This window comes from Adiantum capillus-veneris, chromosome 21 (assembly GCF_014529385.1).
Source record: "Adiantum capillus-veneris isolate H3 chromosome 21, ASM1452938v2, whole genome shotgun sequence".
In the NCBI taxonomy this organism is placed as follows: Eukaryota; Viridiplantae; Streptophyta; class Polypodiopsida; order Polypodiales; family Pteridaceae; genus Adiantum; species Adiantum capillus-veneris.
Genome location: NC_140951.1, coordinates 130080358 through 130099320, shown reverse-complemented (window position 1 = coordinate 130099320; position 18963 = coordinate 130080358). Strand labels below are relative to the sequence as shown.

At 38.2% G+C, this 18963-nt stretch overlaps 1 pseudogene; it reads left to right on the top strand.

The window, feature by feature from the left end:
• The first annotated feature begins 79 nt into the window (after window positions 1–79).
• Window positions 80–16292, top strand: LOC147431729 (uncharacterized; annotated as a pseudogene).
• Window positions 16293–18963: the final 2671 nt, after the last annotated feature.

Here is an 18963-nt window from a genome sequence, read left to right as displayed (position 1 = left end):
CACACTTGTGGCTGAATTAAAAAGGATTCTTCCTCTTTCGCATCTGACACTAAAAGTTAGATGGAAATCAAACGGTTCGATGGCCAAGGCTTCGACCTCTGGCAAGAACGCATGCAAGGTATCCTGTTTTAAGAGGATTGTGAAGATGGATTGGAAGAGAATAAGCCGTAAGGTTTGTCTAACGAAGAGTGGGCCAGGTTGAATAAGAAGGCTATGGCCTACATCAAAATGGCTATCAATGATGAAATTTTGACGGGCATCAAGCGTTTGGACTCTGCTTATGCCCCAGGGGATTCACCATGGAAAACTTACTGCACCACATAAGTGCAGGGGAGGGGGGTTTCTTCACTAGTTACATAAGCGTATAAACTAGGGGCAGGCCCCCAATAATTTATCTCGCAAGCTTAACAATAAGGGAAGGGGGTATCATATTTTTTTGGGGGGGGGACTGACCAGGGTTGATTACTTGTAACGATTGGTCATCGGTGTGCACTAGAACTCGAATGAATTTTGGGGAAGTTTTTTATCAGGTCACACATTAAATTTTTCATCAAGCTGGTCATAGATAAGGACTAATTTGGAGCAGTCAAGGGTTGATTTATACCATCTTTGGATGGATCAAAATTGGACAAGTAGCCAGAGTGCAGGTTGATCGGGCACATAATTTGAAATCCAAACAAAGACACACTAAGGGTACATCTAGTTATCAACAGAAGTGGTTCCTTAGTACATTGCTAGTCACTATGCTACACACTCTTTGACTAGCTTTGCTCAATTAGATCATGTGAGACCTAAATTTTGTATGTAAGATAGGGGTATGATATTTTTATTCATTGATTGTCATATAAGTGTAGAAAGGGTGGTCATATTGCCTAATATGAGTCATATATAGGGGCTTTTATCAAATTTGTCCGCTCAGCAGGTGGCGTCCTGTTTTGCATATAGAGAAAATCCCTCGTGGATTATGAAATGTGGCAAAAGATAAAGTCCAATTATGAGATCACCACGCCTGTGAACCAAGTGCATTTGATGCGAAAGTTGGTGAATATGCAGCTTGATGACTTGAAGTCAAATTCTAAGCATTTGAGTGCTTTTACAGGTGTGTTGAGTCAGTTGCATGATAGTGGGCTTCAGCAATTCGATGATAAGCTGAAAGCTATTTTCTTGCTTATGACATTGCCAGATACTTGGGAAACTTTTGTTGTCTCCTTGAGCAAGAGTCCCACCCTCACGTATGACGGTGTGAGAGGGTCTATTCTCGGTGAAAAGATTAGAGAAAGTCTGGTGGGGAAGGTGGCATTTCTGCCTACAATGCAAGAGGTAGAAATTAAAAGTGTGATGCAGGTAATAGGACTCAAAATAGAAGTAACAGTAAGACAAAAGATAAGAATGTCACTTGCTATCAGTGTGGCAGAAAGTGTCACAAGAAACCCGATTGCAGGTATTTGAAGAAAGAGTAGGAAAGGAAGAAGGAAACGCCAGAAAAGAAGAAGAAAGATGAGAAGAAAGGGGAAAAATCAGCAGGTGATTCCTCTATGGATGCTGAGAATGCAAATGTATCCTCTAGTGTGGTCATTGAGGAGTTGTCAGACGTTGATGAAATTTTGGTTGTGGCTTCATGCCCCTCAAATTTGGTGATAACTAATGTAGAAGACATGCTTATCTCAAAGAAAGATGTCATTGATGCATTACTTAGTGCTAATGATGGCTTATCCCAGTCTTCGATAGTGGACTCTGGTGTTCATTCTATGTGACTTCATTTTTGGAGTGTTTTTCTACATATGCTGCAGGCAATTATGGCAAGGTATACGTTGGTGATAATTTTGCTTGCAATATTGAGGGAATGGGTACCATGTGTTTGGCTCTTAACAATGGTCAAGAGCTTGTGTTGAATGATCTCAGGTTTGTACCAGGCATTAAGAAAAGTTTGCTATCTGTTGGCCAGTTAGATGCACATGGTTATACTACCATCTTTGCTGGGGATTCATAAAAGTTCCTTAAGGGCTCCATGCTTGTTGCAAAAGGGTCTAAAAGAGGTACTTTATACTATCTTCAATGCAAAGCTTTGCCTGGCAATTTTCTTGTTGTTGCTAAAATTGCTTCACACACGGAATTGTGGCATAAGAGACTTGGCCATATGAGCCAAAAGGGTATTGATGTGCTTTCCTCTCTCAAGAGGATTGATGTAAAAGGAAAAAACATGGATTTTTGTAATGATTGTCTTTATGGAAAGCAAAAGAAATCTTCTTACTACTCTAGTGTCTCTCGCAAAGCTAATCCTCTTGATCTTATTCACTCCGATGTATGTATTATGCCTGTTAAGTCTTTTAGTGGTGCATTGTATTTTGTTACATTCATTGATGACTGTACTAGGAAAGGATGGGTGCATTTGTTGAAAAGTAAGAGTGAGACTTTTAATGATTTTAAAAAGTTTCATGCTTTTGTCACTATGCAAAAGAGTACTAAGCTTTAATGTCTCAGATCTGATAATAAAGGAGAGTTTTTATCTGCTGAATTTTAGAATTTTTGTGATGAAAATGGGATAAAAAGGGAGTTGATAGCCCTTTATAATCCGTCTTCTAATGGTGTGGTTGAGAGGTATAATCGTACTTTATGCAAGAGAGTCCATTGCATGTTGTCCACCGCTAATCTTTCCCAAAAGTTTTGGGGGAAGGAATTGAAAATTGTAGTTTATATTTTCAATCACTCTCCTAATAGTACGCTAAGAAATGACATTCCAGAGGAGGTTTGGTCTGGCAAACCTGTCTCTTATGATCATTTGAGAGTATTTGAATGTGAAGCTTTTGTTCATGTACGCAATGATTTGAGAGAAAATTTTGATATGAAGTCCATTAAAGGAGTCTTACAAGGTTATGGGGAAGAAGGTGAAATGCGCTATAGAGTGTGGTTATCACAGTTTACAAAAGTAATATGCAGCCGAGATGTAGTGTTCAATGAGGCAAAATTGCTTAAGAATGCTACAAAATCTGATGTTGACAAGAAAATAGATAGAATTCAGCCTTCTGTACCACCCATTAATGTTGAAAAAGAGCCTCATGATGCATTATCGCAAGCTAAAATTGATAATCAAGTGGTTAACCATTAGGAAGAGAATGGAGTCTAGGAGGGCCTCTTTATTTGGCATGTTAAGGGAGTTAAACCTTTAGTATTAAGAAACCAATCAAAGGACAACTTTTGAATTCAAACACGCAAAACGACTAGATTATTTGAATTCAAATTTGCCCCCCAAAATGAAATTTAAAATCTAACGGGCAAAAGTATATCAAGTAACATATCTATGGAAAGAGCTTGGCATGTAGATTCTAGTTCTATAATCTCTGCTCAAATTGAAGATCATATGTAGGAGTTATGGAAGGCCGAAAATCATAATTTTTTTCTTTCCCAAGTTTGGGGGGAAAAGGGCATCCTGTGACCACTCTTACACCTCTCTTACACACCCACCATTCTTGCACACATGGCATGTATCTATTCGTCCAAATGTTAGTCACCTCCATAATCTCATGGCATATAAAGAGGCCCTCCTAGACCCCATCCTCTTCCTAATGCTTGAGCCAGAATAGGTAGGACATGATTTTGATGCTCCTAATGAGGATGGATAACCACTTCAATTGGCTGAAAATGATTTTCATTAGCATGATAGAGCTGAAAATGAGTTGCCTTATGATGTAGAACCATTGCATGAGAATGTAGATCATTGGGTACGCAAGTCAACTCGTTTGAGAAGGCAAGCGTAGAGATTTAATCCCTCTTTGGATCATGTAATGTTGACAGATGAGGGTGAACCTCTTACTTATAAAGAGACTAAGTCATGTGAGTCAAGCAGTAAGTAGGAGCTTGCAATGCAAGAGGAAATGAAATCCTTGTATGCATATGATACTTGGGATCTTGTGCCATTGCCTAAAGAGAGAAAGGCTCTTCCTAACAAATGGGTATACAAGATTAAGATTGTGGATGAAACATTCAAGTACAAGGCAAGATTGGTTGCAAAAGAATATGCACAAAAAGAAGGAATGGATTTTCAAGAAATCTTATCTCCTATTGTAAACCTTACAAGTTTATGTGTCCTTTTTGCTCTTGTTGCGGTGCTTGATTTAGAATTGAATCAAATGGATGTAAAGACAAAGTTTTTTGCATGGTGACATTGAAGAGGACATATACATGAAACAACCTGAAGGTTTTGTAGTTCCTACACACAAGGAACTTGTATGCAACATGAAAGGGGCTATGTATGGTTTGAGACAATCATCACGGCAGTGGTATAAGAAGTTTGACACTTTTATGATGTCTCAAGGCTTTAAAAGCGGCCATGCAGATCATTGTTTGTATACAAAAAGGGTTGAAGATGGTAGTCCCATCATGCTTGTTATCTATGTTAATGACATGATGCTTGCCGGGAAACATAAGACTAGTCTTGATACTCTGAACGTAAGCTAAATTCAGCATTTGCTACTATGCAGGATTTCGGTGATGTAGAGCATATTTTGGGCATGCGTATTAAAAGAGATAGAAAGCTGAAATTGTTGTTTTTATCTCAAGAAAGGTACATTGCAAAAGTACTTGACAGGTTTAATATGGCTGATGTTAAGCCTCTTGGAGTACCTTTACCTCCATACACTAAGCTTAGCAAAGCAGATTGCCCAAAGGATGAGGTGGCATTGAAAGCAATGAAGGGAATCCCATATGCATCAGCTTTGGCTCTCTTATGTATGCTATGGTCCCGGGGGGTTCACTATATTTAAGACCACTATATCACGTGTGTTCAGGCTCTTTTTCTAAAATCCCTATTCTGTGAATTTTCTAGGAAATATAATGAACCCTTATCCTGTAAACTTTTTTGAGATTTGTAAAAAACATATCCTTATGTAAATTTATTTCTGTAAGTTTTAAGGTATTTAAATACCCTTCTTTTGAACTCAGGTGATAGGTCACATAGTGTGTAAGGTGAACCCCCCGGGGCTATGGTTGCTACTCGTCCCGACTTTTCTTATGCAACAAGAGTTGTTAGTCAATACATGTCAAATCCTGGCAAAGAGCATTGGGAAGCTTTCAAATGCATTTTCAGATATTTGAAAGGTACACAATCAAAGTGTATTTGTTATGGAAAAAGTGACTTAAAGTTGCAGGGATATTGTGATGCAGACATGGCAGGTGACATGGATACCAGGAAATCTACTAGTGGATATGTATTTGCCATTGCTGGTGGTGTAGTCTCTTGGTGTTCTAGGCTGCAAAATATTGTGGCATTGAGTACTACTGAGACTAAATATATTTCAGCCACAGAGGCTTCAAAGGAGGCCATTTGGTTGGGTAGACTTGCAAAAGAACTTGGTATGCCTGCTCATACACCCGCGTTGGGTTGTGATAGATAGAGTGCTGTCTATTTAGCCAAAAATTCCATGTTTCATGCGCATACCAAACACATAGATGTGCGGTACCACTTCATAATTCAGGTATTGGAGGATGGTCTAGTCACATTGACTAAGATCCATACACACGATAACCCTGCAGATGCTCTCACCACATTATAAAATTTCGGAGGTCATTTGGAGGGCCTTGTAAGAAATGTATTTCTCGCTAAAAACTTTTTTTAAAATGCACTTGCACCTTGTGAGTATGTCCAAAAGGAAAACCAGACACTCTAAAAAGTAGATTTATATTCCCAATAGTCCTTGAAAACGGTCACTTTTTTATTTAATGCGAGCGTCTTTTTCAGGAGGCAGGTGCAACGCATTCAATGCAGATTACGTCATCACTGAAACTTGAAATGTCAAAAACTGTCAAATAGTGATAGATTTTGAGGCTTCTGACACCACCAATGCGTTCGAAATGCCAAAATACCCTAAAAACGAATGTCCACTTGTCTCATTCCGACATCCGAAGAGGCAAAAAATGTCAAAAAACCCCAAAAAATGGGCTTTTTACTTAAGGCGCGGGAGGAGGCATTCTAAAATTCTAGAATGCCCCCCCTGCGCGTCGTTAGTACAAAGCTTCTTTCAGTGGTTTTTGGACACTTATCTTTCAAGAAAGCCCCGTTTTAGAGGTTTTTTGACATTTTTCTCTCAAAAGGCTCCCTAAAAAGAGGAAAAAAGGGGCTTTTTACTAACGGCGCGCGAGGAGGCATTCCAAAATTTTGGAATGCCCCCTCGCGCACCGTTAGTAAAATGTTCTTTTAGAGGTTTTTGACATTTTTTTCCACTTTGGATGTCGAAGCGAGGCAATTAGACATTCATTTCTAGGATATTTTGGGCGTTCCAGACACATTGACAGTACTTATCAAAAGTTTCAAAATCTTCCACCACTTAATAGTTTTGTGACTTTTTGAGTTCCAGTGATGACGTAAGCCGTATTAAATGTACCGCATCTACCTTCTGAAAAAGGTGCTCGCATTAAATGAAAGAGAGTGATCGTCTTCAAGGACCACTAGATTATTAAATGAGGAGAGGGACACCTTTTATATTTTTGTTAATATCAATCTATTTTTCTGCGTAACGTAGACTCTTCTCTCGTTGGAGGAGATTATTTTCCTCTCTCTTCCAAAAAGCCCTCCAGAAGACCTCCGAAATCTCCTAATGAGCATCTTGCTAAGGCTCAACACGAGCATTGCATACAGTTGGTGGGAGTTGGTTAACTTAAAAGCGTCATTTATGCCTTTAAGTGGGAGGTTGTTGGGTTAAAGACCTAAATAACCCCATTTTGTACATTTTTATACTTTGTCCTGGTTCACATTGAACCTGGACACATTTTTTTAAAGTCACTTAGAATAAAAGTGAGAAAACCCAAAACTCACTTATTGAGTTTTCCCCAAAAATGTGAGCTCTCTCTCTCTCTCTCTCTCTCTCTCTCTCTCTCTCTCTCTCTCTCTCTCTCTCTCTCTCTCTCTCTCTCTCTCTGCTTCCATTCCTAGCGCTTCCTCTCTACTGCACTCCGCCTCTTGCTTCTTGCCCCAATCCTGCACTACATCATGACGCGCACCTACCGGTACCCTCTGCTTCGCACTTTCAATATCTTACATACAAGGATGTCATTAGATACATTTCAGCAAGTGCGTGGGTTTATCCACGGTCTAACACTAGAGCTTAAGAAGCATTTCAATACTTAGGATCCCAAGACACTTGAGGAGGCAATAGTGCAAGCTCATGTTCACGATGATCTCAACAAGAGACCACTGCATAATACTCATGTGCCTGCCACTACATATGAAAATGCATGCACACATCATGGAAACAATAAAAGAAAGTTTTTAGTAGCTAGATCAGAGGCCTCTAAAAACCCAGGGGCCCCCAAGGGGTCTAGGGGTTCTATCTCTACTGAAGAGTTTGAGAAGAAAAAAAAAAAGAAAAAATATGTTCTACATGTTTAGAGAGTGGGCATGGAAAAAAGGATTGTCCCAAGGGGAAATCTGTTGCCAAAGAAAAAGAGAGAGAAGTGTACATGGTGCAGCTGTTTCCTCTTGGGTCCTCCAATTCCTCAACACCCCATGTTTTTCTCTCTTCTATTCCCTCTACGGCTACTTATCTCTCTCTTGAACAAGAAAATTGTTGCTAGCATTTTAAGGAAATTATTAACGAAATATAAAGATGTTTTTCCACATGATATACAACCAGGGTTGTCGTCGACATGGGTCATGCAACATGACATAGATGTGGTTGCAGGCAGTAATCCCATCAGTAAGCTACCCTACAGAATGAGCTATTTTGAAGCTATTGAGGTGGAACATCAGCTTGGTGACTATCTCAGCAAAGGTTTTATACAACCAAGTTCCTCACCATGGGCTTCTCCAATTTTATTTGGTGAAGAAAAAAGACGATAGCATGCGCATGTGCGTAGACTATCGCGGATTGAATGCAACAACTATTAAGAACAAGTATCCTTTTTTAAGAGTAGATGAGCTATTTGATAAACTCACTTCCGCCCATATCTTTACAAAGATAGACGTGCGGTTAGGGTATCATCAAGTACGCATAAGATTTGTGGATATACCCAAGACTGCATTTCAAACACTATTTGGATACTACAAATTTTTGGTTATGCCTTTCGGGTTGACCAATCCACTAGCTACTTTCATGACGCTTATGGATAGCATCTTGAGACCATATATGGCCAAGTTTGTTATTGTTTTCCTTGATGAAATTCTTGTATATAGTGCTTCTGAAGAAGAGCATTTACTACACCTCAAGAAAGTGTTTGAGTTGTTGAGAGAACATAAATTATATGCCAAAGAATCAAAGTGCAATTTCCTCAAGGAGGAGAGTCACTATTTAGGGCATGTTATCTTAGTGGACGAGTTACACATGGATCAATCCAAATTGGATACCATTTGGAGGTGGCCCTCTTCCAAAAATCTAGAAGAGCTTACAATTTTCTTGAGCTTTGCCAGGTTTTTGTCAAAGGTTTGTTAAACTATACTCACATTGAAATTTTGATGACAAACCAGCTGAAGGCCAATGGAAAAAAAATTCAATGGGGTCCATCTCAATATAAAAGTTTTGATGCTCTCAAGGATGCACTAGCTACAACTCCTATTATAGCTATTGTCGATCCTTTGAAGCCATTCATCTTAGAAATGGATGCTAGTAACCGTACCATTGGAGCAATCCTTCTATAGGAGGGAAGGACAATTCCATTTGAAAGCAAGAAGGTTGATTCATCCCAACAAAATTATTCTGCTTTTGAAAGAGAACTCTATGCAATAGCGTCTGCCTTGAAGACTTGGCGACATTATTTGTATAGGACACAATTTGAAAATGTGTTTGACCATAAAAGCATAAATGGTTTACACAACAATCAAATTTGAAGGGTTGAATGGGCTGAGATTCTTCAGGAGTATGATGCTAAGTTCCGGTATCATAAAGAATGATATAATGTGGTAGCTGATTCTCTTAGTCAAATGCCTCAGATCAGCTCCCTTCTTTTTACTGAGATACAAAGCAATTTTTTGGAATCTCTTATGGGAAAATGTGATCATGATGAGGCATACTCCAAAGTGTGGAGCCATGTATAAATGAGGGATCCTTCTCACTTCAACGTTGGTAGTGCATCTTTAGCCTCCACACTTAGTTCTCCTCTATCGAGTGATGAGGTGCAAAGATGGAGGAATTTTTCCATCGATGATGGGTATCTATTCCACACCAAGGGGAGAGTTTTTTCCTGATGGACGGATGTCACAACAGTCTAAGTGTAGGGCACCTATGCATTAACAAAACTTATACTCTCATACGACGCCAGTTTTGCTGGCCATGTTTATATGATCATGTTTAAAGATTATGTCTTGCATTACCAAAAATGTCAAGTCAATAAAGTAGAGAACCTGAAGATAGGAGGACTCTTACATCCTTTGGAGATATCAATGGAAAATGGGAAAGTATCTCTATGGATTTCATTGTGGGTTTACCAATTACTAGTCGAGGTCATGACTCGGTCTGGGTGGTCGTAGATTGGCTGACTGAACTATGCAACTTTATTCTAAATAAGTCAACCATTAAGACTCCAAAGTTAGATGAGTTATTTGTGGACAATTTGTATCATTTGTATGGATTTCCAAGTATCATAATGAGTGATCATGATCCCAAGTTTAACAGTCACTTCTAGGGGGTTGTGTTAAAATAATTAGGTACACAACTCAACGTAAGAACTACAGATAAGCAATCAGACTAGGAAGATTATCTTCCTATTCTTGGATTTCCTTACATCAGTGCTAAGAATGTTACGACTGGATTTAGTCCTTTCATGCTCATGTAAAATTTTCAACCTAAGTCACCCATTATGGTGAGGTTTGCAACTGAAAATCTCCAACAGGTCCAAAATTTTCTCCAAGACCATATGGAAATGCTGAGACTGGCTCATCAAAATGTTTCACAAGCATAGGATCGGTATAAGAAATATGCTAATGAGAAACTTTAGCAAGTTACCTTCAAGGAAGGAGAAGCGGTATTTTTGCATGTGCCAAAGCATTGAAAAAGTCAAAAGACTAGGCCAACACTTGAATTATCTCCAAGAATTTGTGCACCTTTCAAGATACTCAAGTGAGTTGGTGATCACGCCTACAGACTTGCATTACCTGCGCACTCTCGTTTATGCAAACGCTTCCATCGGGACAACAATGTCATTGACCAACTGATTTTGGTTGATTGCATTTAGCATGTAGTCCAAACGCATGAACCTAAACGCATCTTAAACTACCATGATTTGCGGACTCATCACTACGTACGTCAACAAGATCTAGTGAAGTGGAAATATCAACCTGAGGAAGGTGCCACTTGGGAAAACATTAGTGTCCTGAAGAAAAAGTTTCCCAATTTTGTTTTTAGGACGAAAACACTTTTCCAAGGGGGGAGTAATGCAAGGTCACCAAGGGGAACCCAAGGGGTCATGGACCTAAGCCAAGGGCCTTGACGGCTTGAAATGCGGACTGGGGATTCAAACGAACAAAGACTATGAGTCTTATGGTCTATTATAGGGTGGTAGGGAGGAGAATCTCCCAAGCACTCTCCTAGGTTCTTAGACTTTTAGTGTGTGAATTCAGAAGGTAGAGTTGTCTCTTATATAGTGCTTTGTCACAATACTTTTAGTTTTTAGCATCTCTAGAATCTACTTTGACATCACTTCTATCTTCTTCATCCCAAGAGCCCTTTTTCTTAGTCTTCACTTGATCCTATGACTCACTTTCAAATGAACTTGATCTAGAACTAGATCTTGACTCCTTAGTAAATGATTCACTGTCTCTCAGTTTTGTTTCCCCCTTATGGCCATTTTCCTTCTAAGCATATTGCTCCAATTTTAGAGCTTTGTGTATGAGATAATTAAACTTCTCGGTACATGTTGGTACCACTTTCTCTCTAAGATTCTTTCTTTTGAATTTAATCAAAAACCAGACATGCATCCTCTTTTTTGAAGGGGTTCATTCAGTTGTCTAGTGAGATCCTTGATCTTTGCCACCTATCTACTTTTTTTGAAAAAGGAACGACGTAATGGGAGATGGAACATTGTCCTCACTGGGTTGATTATACTATTGGAGTTATTTCAAAACAAGAGCTTAGCTTGCATAGAAGTAAGTGTAATCATATTTTTATAATTTATGGACATTATCTATCCCAGGGGATTCACTCTATATACAAAATGGGACGCCACTTGCAAGCAGACAAGTTTGATAAAACCCCTATATACGACTCATATTAGGGAATATGACCCCCCTTTCTACGCGTATACGATAATCAATGCAAAAAACTATAATACCTCTATTTTACATATAAAATTTAGGTCTCACATGATCTAACTGAGTAAAAATAGTCAAAGAGCGTATAGCATAGTGACTAGAAACGTACAAAGGAACCACTTCTATTGATAACTAGATGTACACTCAATGTGTCTTAGTTTGACTTTCAAACTATGTGTCCATTCAACCTGCACTCTAGCTACTTGTCCAATTTTGACCCATCTAAATTACTAAAAAAACATGGCTATAAAGTTGTGTTAAGTTCTCTATGTAAATTAGCATCTATAAAAGCTCTTTATATCTTTTATCCCTCATACAATGTAGTGTTAGTTCTTGCATGTATCTTTGTAACTATTGACTCACAAGTTTGAGGGAAGACTCTTTTGGGATGCCATGATTTTGAAACACAAAAACTTCCTCTCATTTTCCCCTCCCCCCCCCAAATATGATATTCCCTCCCTTACTTTTAAGCTTTGGAGATAAATTATTGGGGGCCTGCCCCTAACTTGTACGGTTATGTAACTTGTAAAAAAAAACCCCTCCCCTACACTTACGTGGTGCGGTAAGTTTTCAATGGTGAATCCCTTGGGTTACCTATATACATCTTAAGAAATAATTATGTTAAGATACTATACACATCTTAAGAAATAGTTAAGTGAATTTATGTTGCATGTGACTATCTTTGTATTGTGGCTTTAAATTCAGAATGAATTGAAGGGTAGAAAAGCTCGAGGAGTAGAGATCCTATAGGAGTTTGATATGTAAATACGTTACTAGAGAGGCAGACATAACATAGTGTCGGATTAACTTATTTGCATGCCACAAAGTAATGAATTAAGCTTCACAATCTTCAAGAGTGAGTTCTTGGAGTCACTAGTGGCTTATGTGACCATGATCCATCCTTTACATAGATCTTGCTCGTTGTACGCGATTGCACTACTTCACAGATGCGACCATCTCCCTTGTCATAAATTGTTGATGTGTCAAGCCACTAATGAGTCTAACTCTAGCTGACTTGCAAATCTTGGCTGAGGGGCCTAAAACTTAAGAGAAGAAGCAATAGAAGAAAAAGAAGAAGTTTGACCAAGTTGTAAAGTCTTATCGAGTGGCCTATATTTAAAGACCAATTCCCACCAACTTATGGGACCCCGTTTGATGGAGCCCTAGTGACACAAGGCATTTAAATAAAGTAGGACCAACCCACACACTCACTATCTCTTGTGTAAAACTTGATGACATGAGAGTTGTACGGATTCCCACAAATTGCATTGAAACATGCTATTGTTGCATGTGTATGGAAGTCCCTGTTTTACCCTAACATCTTTAAGAAGGCCAAATGCTATTACAGTTAGTGCTTTTCATGTACTGCTGTTTAGAGAGACCAATGGCCTTTATAAACATCGGTTGGGATCTTCCTTTGGCATTCAATCAGGAGGGTGAAGCAAAGCAGAGTGCCAAAGTCCTGTAGAGTTGTACTGAGTTCAAGTTATACAAAGAAATACTGAAAGGGCACCAAGGTTTAGGGCCAATTCTCTCTTGTGGTGGAACTCCACTCTCTGTCTTGTGTGTCGTGCACTCTCTCTCAGTTGAGTTGTTTTGAAGTGTTTAAAGTTGTCTCATCTACTCTTTTCCATTGGCACGTGGGTGCCCTCCCATTATGTAATGGTATCAGAGCTCTAGTTGTGTGCATTTTTAAAAGAATGCCATTCCTTCTTGGAATAGACAGAGCACTATGCGTTCATGGATTTTCCATAATACTTGCAGTTTTTGTTTGAAAAGCTTTGCAACATTTTGTCACAATGTCCGCAACAAAATCTCTAGATGCTGCACAGTTTCCTTCTACCCCCTTTCATGTCCTTGGTAGTACCTCCTCCTCCAGCACCAAAAAGTGTGAGAGCTTCTATCTAACAATCTTCCCATGCATCTGTTTTGATCAAGGGTCTTTAAATATATGGTGCAACCATCTGACCTTGATCTAATGCAACCGCCTTTGCCACTAATGTTGCCACCACCATTGCCACCATAGTACAATAGTTGGATCCCATATGGATACCCTTACTACCCGTACTCAAGGTATGTAACTACCCAATTAAAGGGATTTCAAATATGGCGGCACAACAATCAAAATTTTCACCTTTTTTGGGGTGAAATATGGGAGAAAGCATTGCAGTTCCTATAGCAATTTGACAATATCTATGCTTTGGGAAACTTTACAAAAGAATCCAAGATTTCTCGAGGAGCGGGATTTCTTAAAGATAATGCTATGCCTTGATGGAGTTCAAAAGCGACACAACTGTATTCTCCAAGGAATTGAAGACAATATTTTTACAGAATTATATGACTTCTCTGTTTGAAGTCCAGATCTTGTCAAAATGGGGCAACTTGAAAATGCTTGCCACAGAGACCATGGAAGATTATAACCAAAGGTTTCTCGACGTCTACCTTTTAATGTCCTTCTTTAAGTTCATTCTTCACTATGGGAGAAACACCGTTGGACTACCATCACTATTGCAGGAATATTGTCTGTCCAAGTAAGTCTCAACCATGCAAGAGCTTATGGACCATACTGTGGCTGGCTACAAACTAATGGATGGAAAGCTGGATTCTACCGTAGAAGAAACTTTGTCCACTAACCATAACTCCCATCAACAACGAACAAATCCTCAAGATTCTTGTGAAACCCAATCTCAAAGGCCTTGTCTCTGACACAACATCAATGAGAAACCCTCTTACAAGAAGTCCGATACTACAAATGTTTTCAAATAGGGCATACGTCCAATACATGTCCTCAGTGAGCCTCGACCTCTCTAGAGACACCTTCCACTCCTGCCTGTAGAAAAGGATCCCCGGGGCCACCTTCAAGAGCTAGACCCGCTACTAATATTTATGGCATAAACCTTGAGAGTAAAAATGAATTTTGTAGTTGTCTTTTAACTTCCTCTAGGTTTGCCTAGAGTTCAAAACTTTCTTTTAGAAACCGCATAGCTTAAGATTGTTGTCTTTTGTTGTGTAGAGGTAGCTTGGAAGTAATCGTACTTGCTGAGTGCCTTCAGGATTGTAGGATTATAGAAGTAGATTAGGATTTTGAGAATGATTGGTAGACAAGACAAGTCTTAAAATTAGTGCTTAGAAAAACATAAAACACAAGAAAACGAGTGTTTGTGGACACTTTCCACAACCCCTTTGCATGAGAATCTAGGAGTAGGGTAAGTAGGATCCAAGGTGGATTTCAAAACATTGCTCTCTCTGAAAGAATCAAGTGTGAGTTGCTATTGGAAGTTAGATAATTTCAAGTCTACGGCTAGAAATAGCTTGAAAAGACTCGAAACCACTCAATCCGACTGGAGAGTAAGCTTATGAGTTGTCTAAATCAGTTGGTAAGCTCAAAGACACTCCGATGTAAAAATTTCAAGAGTTGGCCAAAACTCAATTTATTTACTTTTTCTTGATATTTTAGGCCAAATTAAGTTTTTACTTGATTCATAGGTTTAAAATAGCTCATATAAAGGCTATGTTTAAAAAAATTGCAAAAAAGTGTTCATTTCAAGCTTGAAGTTAATACTCACGATTATTAACTTTCTACTCTAAATTGACCAAGGTTCATACCATTGACTCATTGCATGTGTAAAAACAACTTTTGTAAAGGCCCAAGTGATTTGGATCACCAAAATGACAAAAAACTGGGTTAAAACTAAAGTTTGTACTGACTTTTTGAATCTTGAGTGTAAATTGGGGAAAATTTTGTCCAAACTTGTTGAAAATTGATTCACAGCCTTATATTGATGTTATAAACATGTGTACATGCTCAGTCCAACAAGATACAAAAATTTGTCAATTGTAAATAATCACGATTATTTACATCTGTCCCATTTTTTAGCTTTTTGACCAAGTCAGCATACTATTAGTTTTACCATGTTATAATAAGCCCACAACCAAATTTGGTAAGATTTGGATCACTGGATTGAAAATTGTGACCAAATTTACAAAGTTAGTCTACGGACGGATAATTGATGACCATTTGACCAAAAATTGTCCAAACATGTAATATCATAAGTGTACTTGTTTTAAAAATCCTAACGATTGACATTGACATGCATTCAATTGGAATGTTTCCTTTGCAAGTTCTATGACCACCATGTCACCTTATCTGGATTAAAAGCCCTTATAAGCATTGAAGTTCAAGTTAGTAGTAGCAAAAATAGTTGTCCTTCCTTTAATGAATTGAACAAAGGATTAAAATGTGCTATCTGATCGTACGAAGAATCAATATAGAGAGAAAATGACATATGGTCCTTTGTCATCCATCTCGATGTCCCATTTCTTACGTTCGAGGGTTGAAGAGTAGCCTTTCGGTTTGTGGATTCAGAAGGTAGAGTTGTATCCTATATGGTGCTTCGTTGTGTCTCCATGAGACTGTTGCCAGATGGTTCACAAGAGTTTTAGTTGAGCAAAACAATCTCCTCATTCAAGCTCCTATCACACCATTGCTTGATTTGATTGGTGCGAGAAGGAAACAACACTTATCGGGTGGTCACAAGCAACCCAATTTAGTTGTGTAGCCAAAATCCTCAAAGGAGAATTCCTACATTTGGAGGGCAGTCATGTATGGGAATCGTTATCAATATTGTGGGAAGAGCTGATTCAATGGACCAATCAAGGTGGTGTATAGATAGCCTATGGCGTGAGTTGCCTTTGGAAAAGGATGAAGCAAGTGGGACAAAAAAGTTAAGAGTAAGTCTACGATTTTTGGAGAGACTGCAAGCATGTTCCACGTTTACTCAAGAATTGGATTTTAGTATGGAATGTTGCACCAGAGGGGGTGATTCAGATTTGTTGGTCAGACTTTCTCTCAAAATAATATTTGGATCCTCTTCTTCACATCTAGATCCGAGGTTACACAAAGGATTCATAAAATTTGACATGTTCCAATTGATACAGATTGTGATGGTTGTAGAACCATTCTACAAGGCAAACAAGCAAAAAGACAGATATATCCCCTTTTTTGAGCAAGAAGGTCAAGGACAAGTCAAGGGGTCCCCATCGGTTATTCAAGAAATGATGTAGTATACTTTGAGGTTCCAAGGCTAATGTCCATCATTGTTAGAAAACAATCCGGGTCCAATGCATATTAACCGGCTGAAATTGTAAAATCTCAGTTGGATTTTGAGCTTGCCTTTAAGAAAAACAGGAAATTTACACAAGTTCTAGTGCAATTCCTAGCAAAAGCTTCAAAAATTGACCTAAAAACGAAAAAATTTCAAGTTTCCCCTTAGTTTCACGGTTAGAAAAAATGTATTTTTCTAGCATAGGTTAACATTATGTGTTCTCATTATGCCTTTGGGGACCAAGACCAGCATTGACAACATGAAAACATTTTTGTACTCATTCCAGAGTACCAAGACCAATATGGGGTAGTGAATGGTCTCTCAGTGACCATTCCACGTAATTTGTGAGACCCTTGGCGACCAACGGAGGCTGGGATTGAGCTAAGCTCACACTTTAGATGAATAGATAATAGATTTCACCGGATGACAACAGACTTTAGATGAACAATTGAGATGAATGAATAGACTTCAAATATAATTCAAGTGACCAAATGACAACAGACTTTAGATGAACAATTGGGATGAATAAATAGACTTCAAATTTAGTATACTGAATGAGACAGAACCATCTGGCAACAATCTCATGCAGACACAACGAAGCACCATATAGGAGACAACTCTTGTGAACCATCTGGCAACAATCTCATGCAGACACAACGAAGCACCATATAGGAGACAACTCTGCCTTCTGAATCCACAAACCAAAAGGCTACTCTTCAACCCTCGAACGTAAGAAATGTGATATCGAGATGGATGACAAAGGACCCTATGTCATTTTCTGTCTATACCGCTTCTTCGTACGATCTGATAGCACATTTGAATCCTTTGTTCAATTCATTAAAGGAAGGACAACTATTTTTACTACTACTAACTTGAACTGCAATGCTTATTAGGGCTTTTAATTCAGATAAGGCTACTTTATAGAACCTGCAAAGGAAACATTTCCAATTGAATGCATGTCAATGTCAATCTTTAGGATTTTTAAAAAGAGTACACTTATGATATTACATGTTTCGAGGTTGTGTGAAATCTTTCATGTATCCATTAAAGACTTCTTTGTCAAAGTCTTCATAAAAGTGCACGTGTGTCTGGATTTCAATGAAATTTTAGTTTCATAATCATCAAAATCTACAAACTCAACTACCATAATAAATTTTTTAACTTTATGACTAGGACAATCTGGATGCTGATAAGGTAACATTAAGCTGAGATAAGATTTTAAATGAGATAAATATACCTTAAGTTCTTGATAGTATTTTGACAAGTTCCAGACAACACCCTTTGTAAATATTATAATGCGCTAGGGTAAATCCATCTTCAAGAAACCTCCCCACAAATATGAGACATTGATTGTGTTGAAGGATGTTCTCTTTAGCCGGTGTCTTTTGCTTTACCACATCAATGATATCTAGAAAATGCACTTTTAGCTTAATGACCTTGCCCATTGGCATTCTGATAAAAAAGTTAATGTTGCTTTGTGAAACAAATTAATTACACTCTTATCAAATAATAAATCTTGAAATGTTGTTTATTGGCAAAGAACCAATCCTTTCATACAAGGACAAAGCATGTGGATGTGTAGCATCATTTCTTTTGTTATGTGTTGGAGGACAAGAAGATACAACTTACTAGTGTAAAAAACATTTTTGGATTGCTCTTTTGATAAGAGTGTAATCAATTTTTTACAGGGAGCAACATACAATTTTTGTTAGGTTGCCAATAAGCAAGGTCACTAGAGTGAAAGTGTATGTTCTAAATACCATTGATGAGGTGAAGAAAAATATATAGTTCAAAAAGAATATCTTCCAACACAACTAATGTATCATCTTTGTGGGAAGACTGCTTGAGGATTGCTTTACTCTAGCGCATATAATATTTACAAAGGGTGTTGTCTAGAGCTTGTCCAAGTACTATCAAGAACTTAAGGTACATATACCTTATCTAAATTGCATGTTAGCTTAATCTTATCTTATCAGCATGTTGATTGTCTTGGTCATAAAACTAAAACTTTATTATGGTGGTTGAGTTTTTGGGTTTTGATGATCATGAGATTGAAATTTCATTATGATGAAAAAAACACGCTCTTCGTTGGTATAATTTTTACACACATGCACTTTTATGAAGACATTGATAAAGAAATCCTTAATGGATACTTGAAAGATCTAACACAACCTTGGAACATGTAATAAGATAAGTGTACTTGTTTTTTAAGTCCTAAAAATTGACATTGACATGCATTAATTTGACAATGTTTTTTCTTCTGTAGGTTTTATGACCAACATGTTGCTTTGTCGGTATTAAAAGCCCTAATAAGCCTTGAAGCCCAAGTTAGTAGTATTTCTTTAAATGTGCTATCAGATCATATGAAGAAGGGGTATATAGAGAAAATGACATAGGAACCTTTGTCGTCCATCCCGATGTCCCGTATCTTACTTTTGAGGGCTGGTATAAATTCCAAGAAAGTCATTGGAGAATAGTCTTTTTCTAAGGCCAAGGGCAACCCAGGGGGTCACGGACCTAGTTCGTGGACCTAGACGGCTTGGATCCAAACGGACAAAGACTATGAGTCTTATGGTATATTTATAGGGTGATAGAGAAAAGGATCTCTGTCATAGAAGATAATAT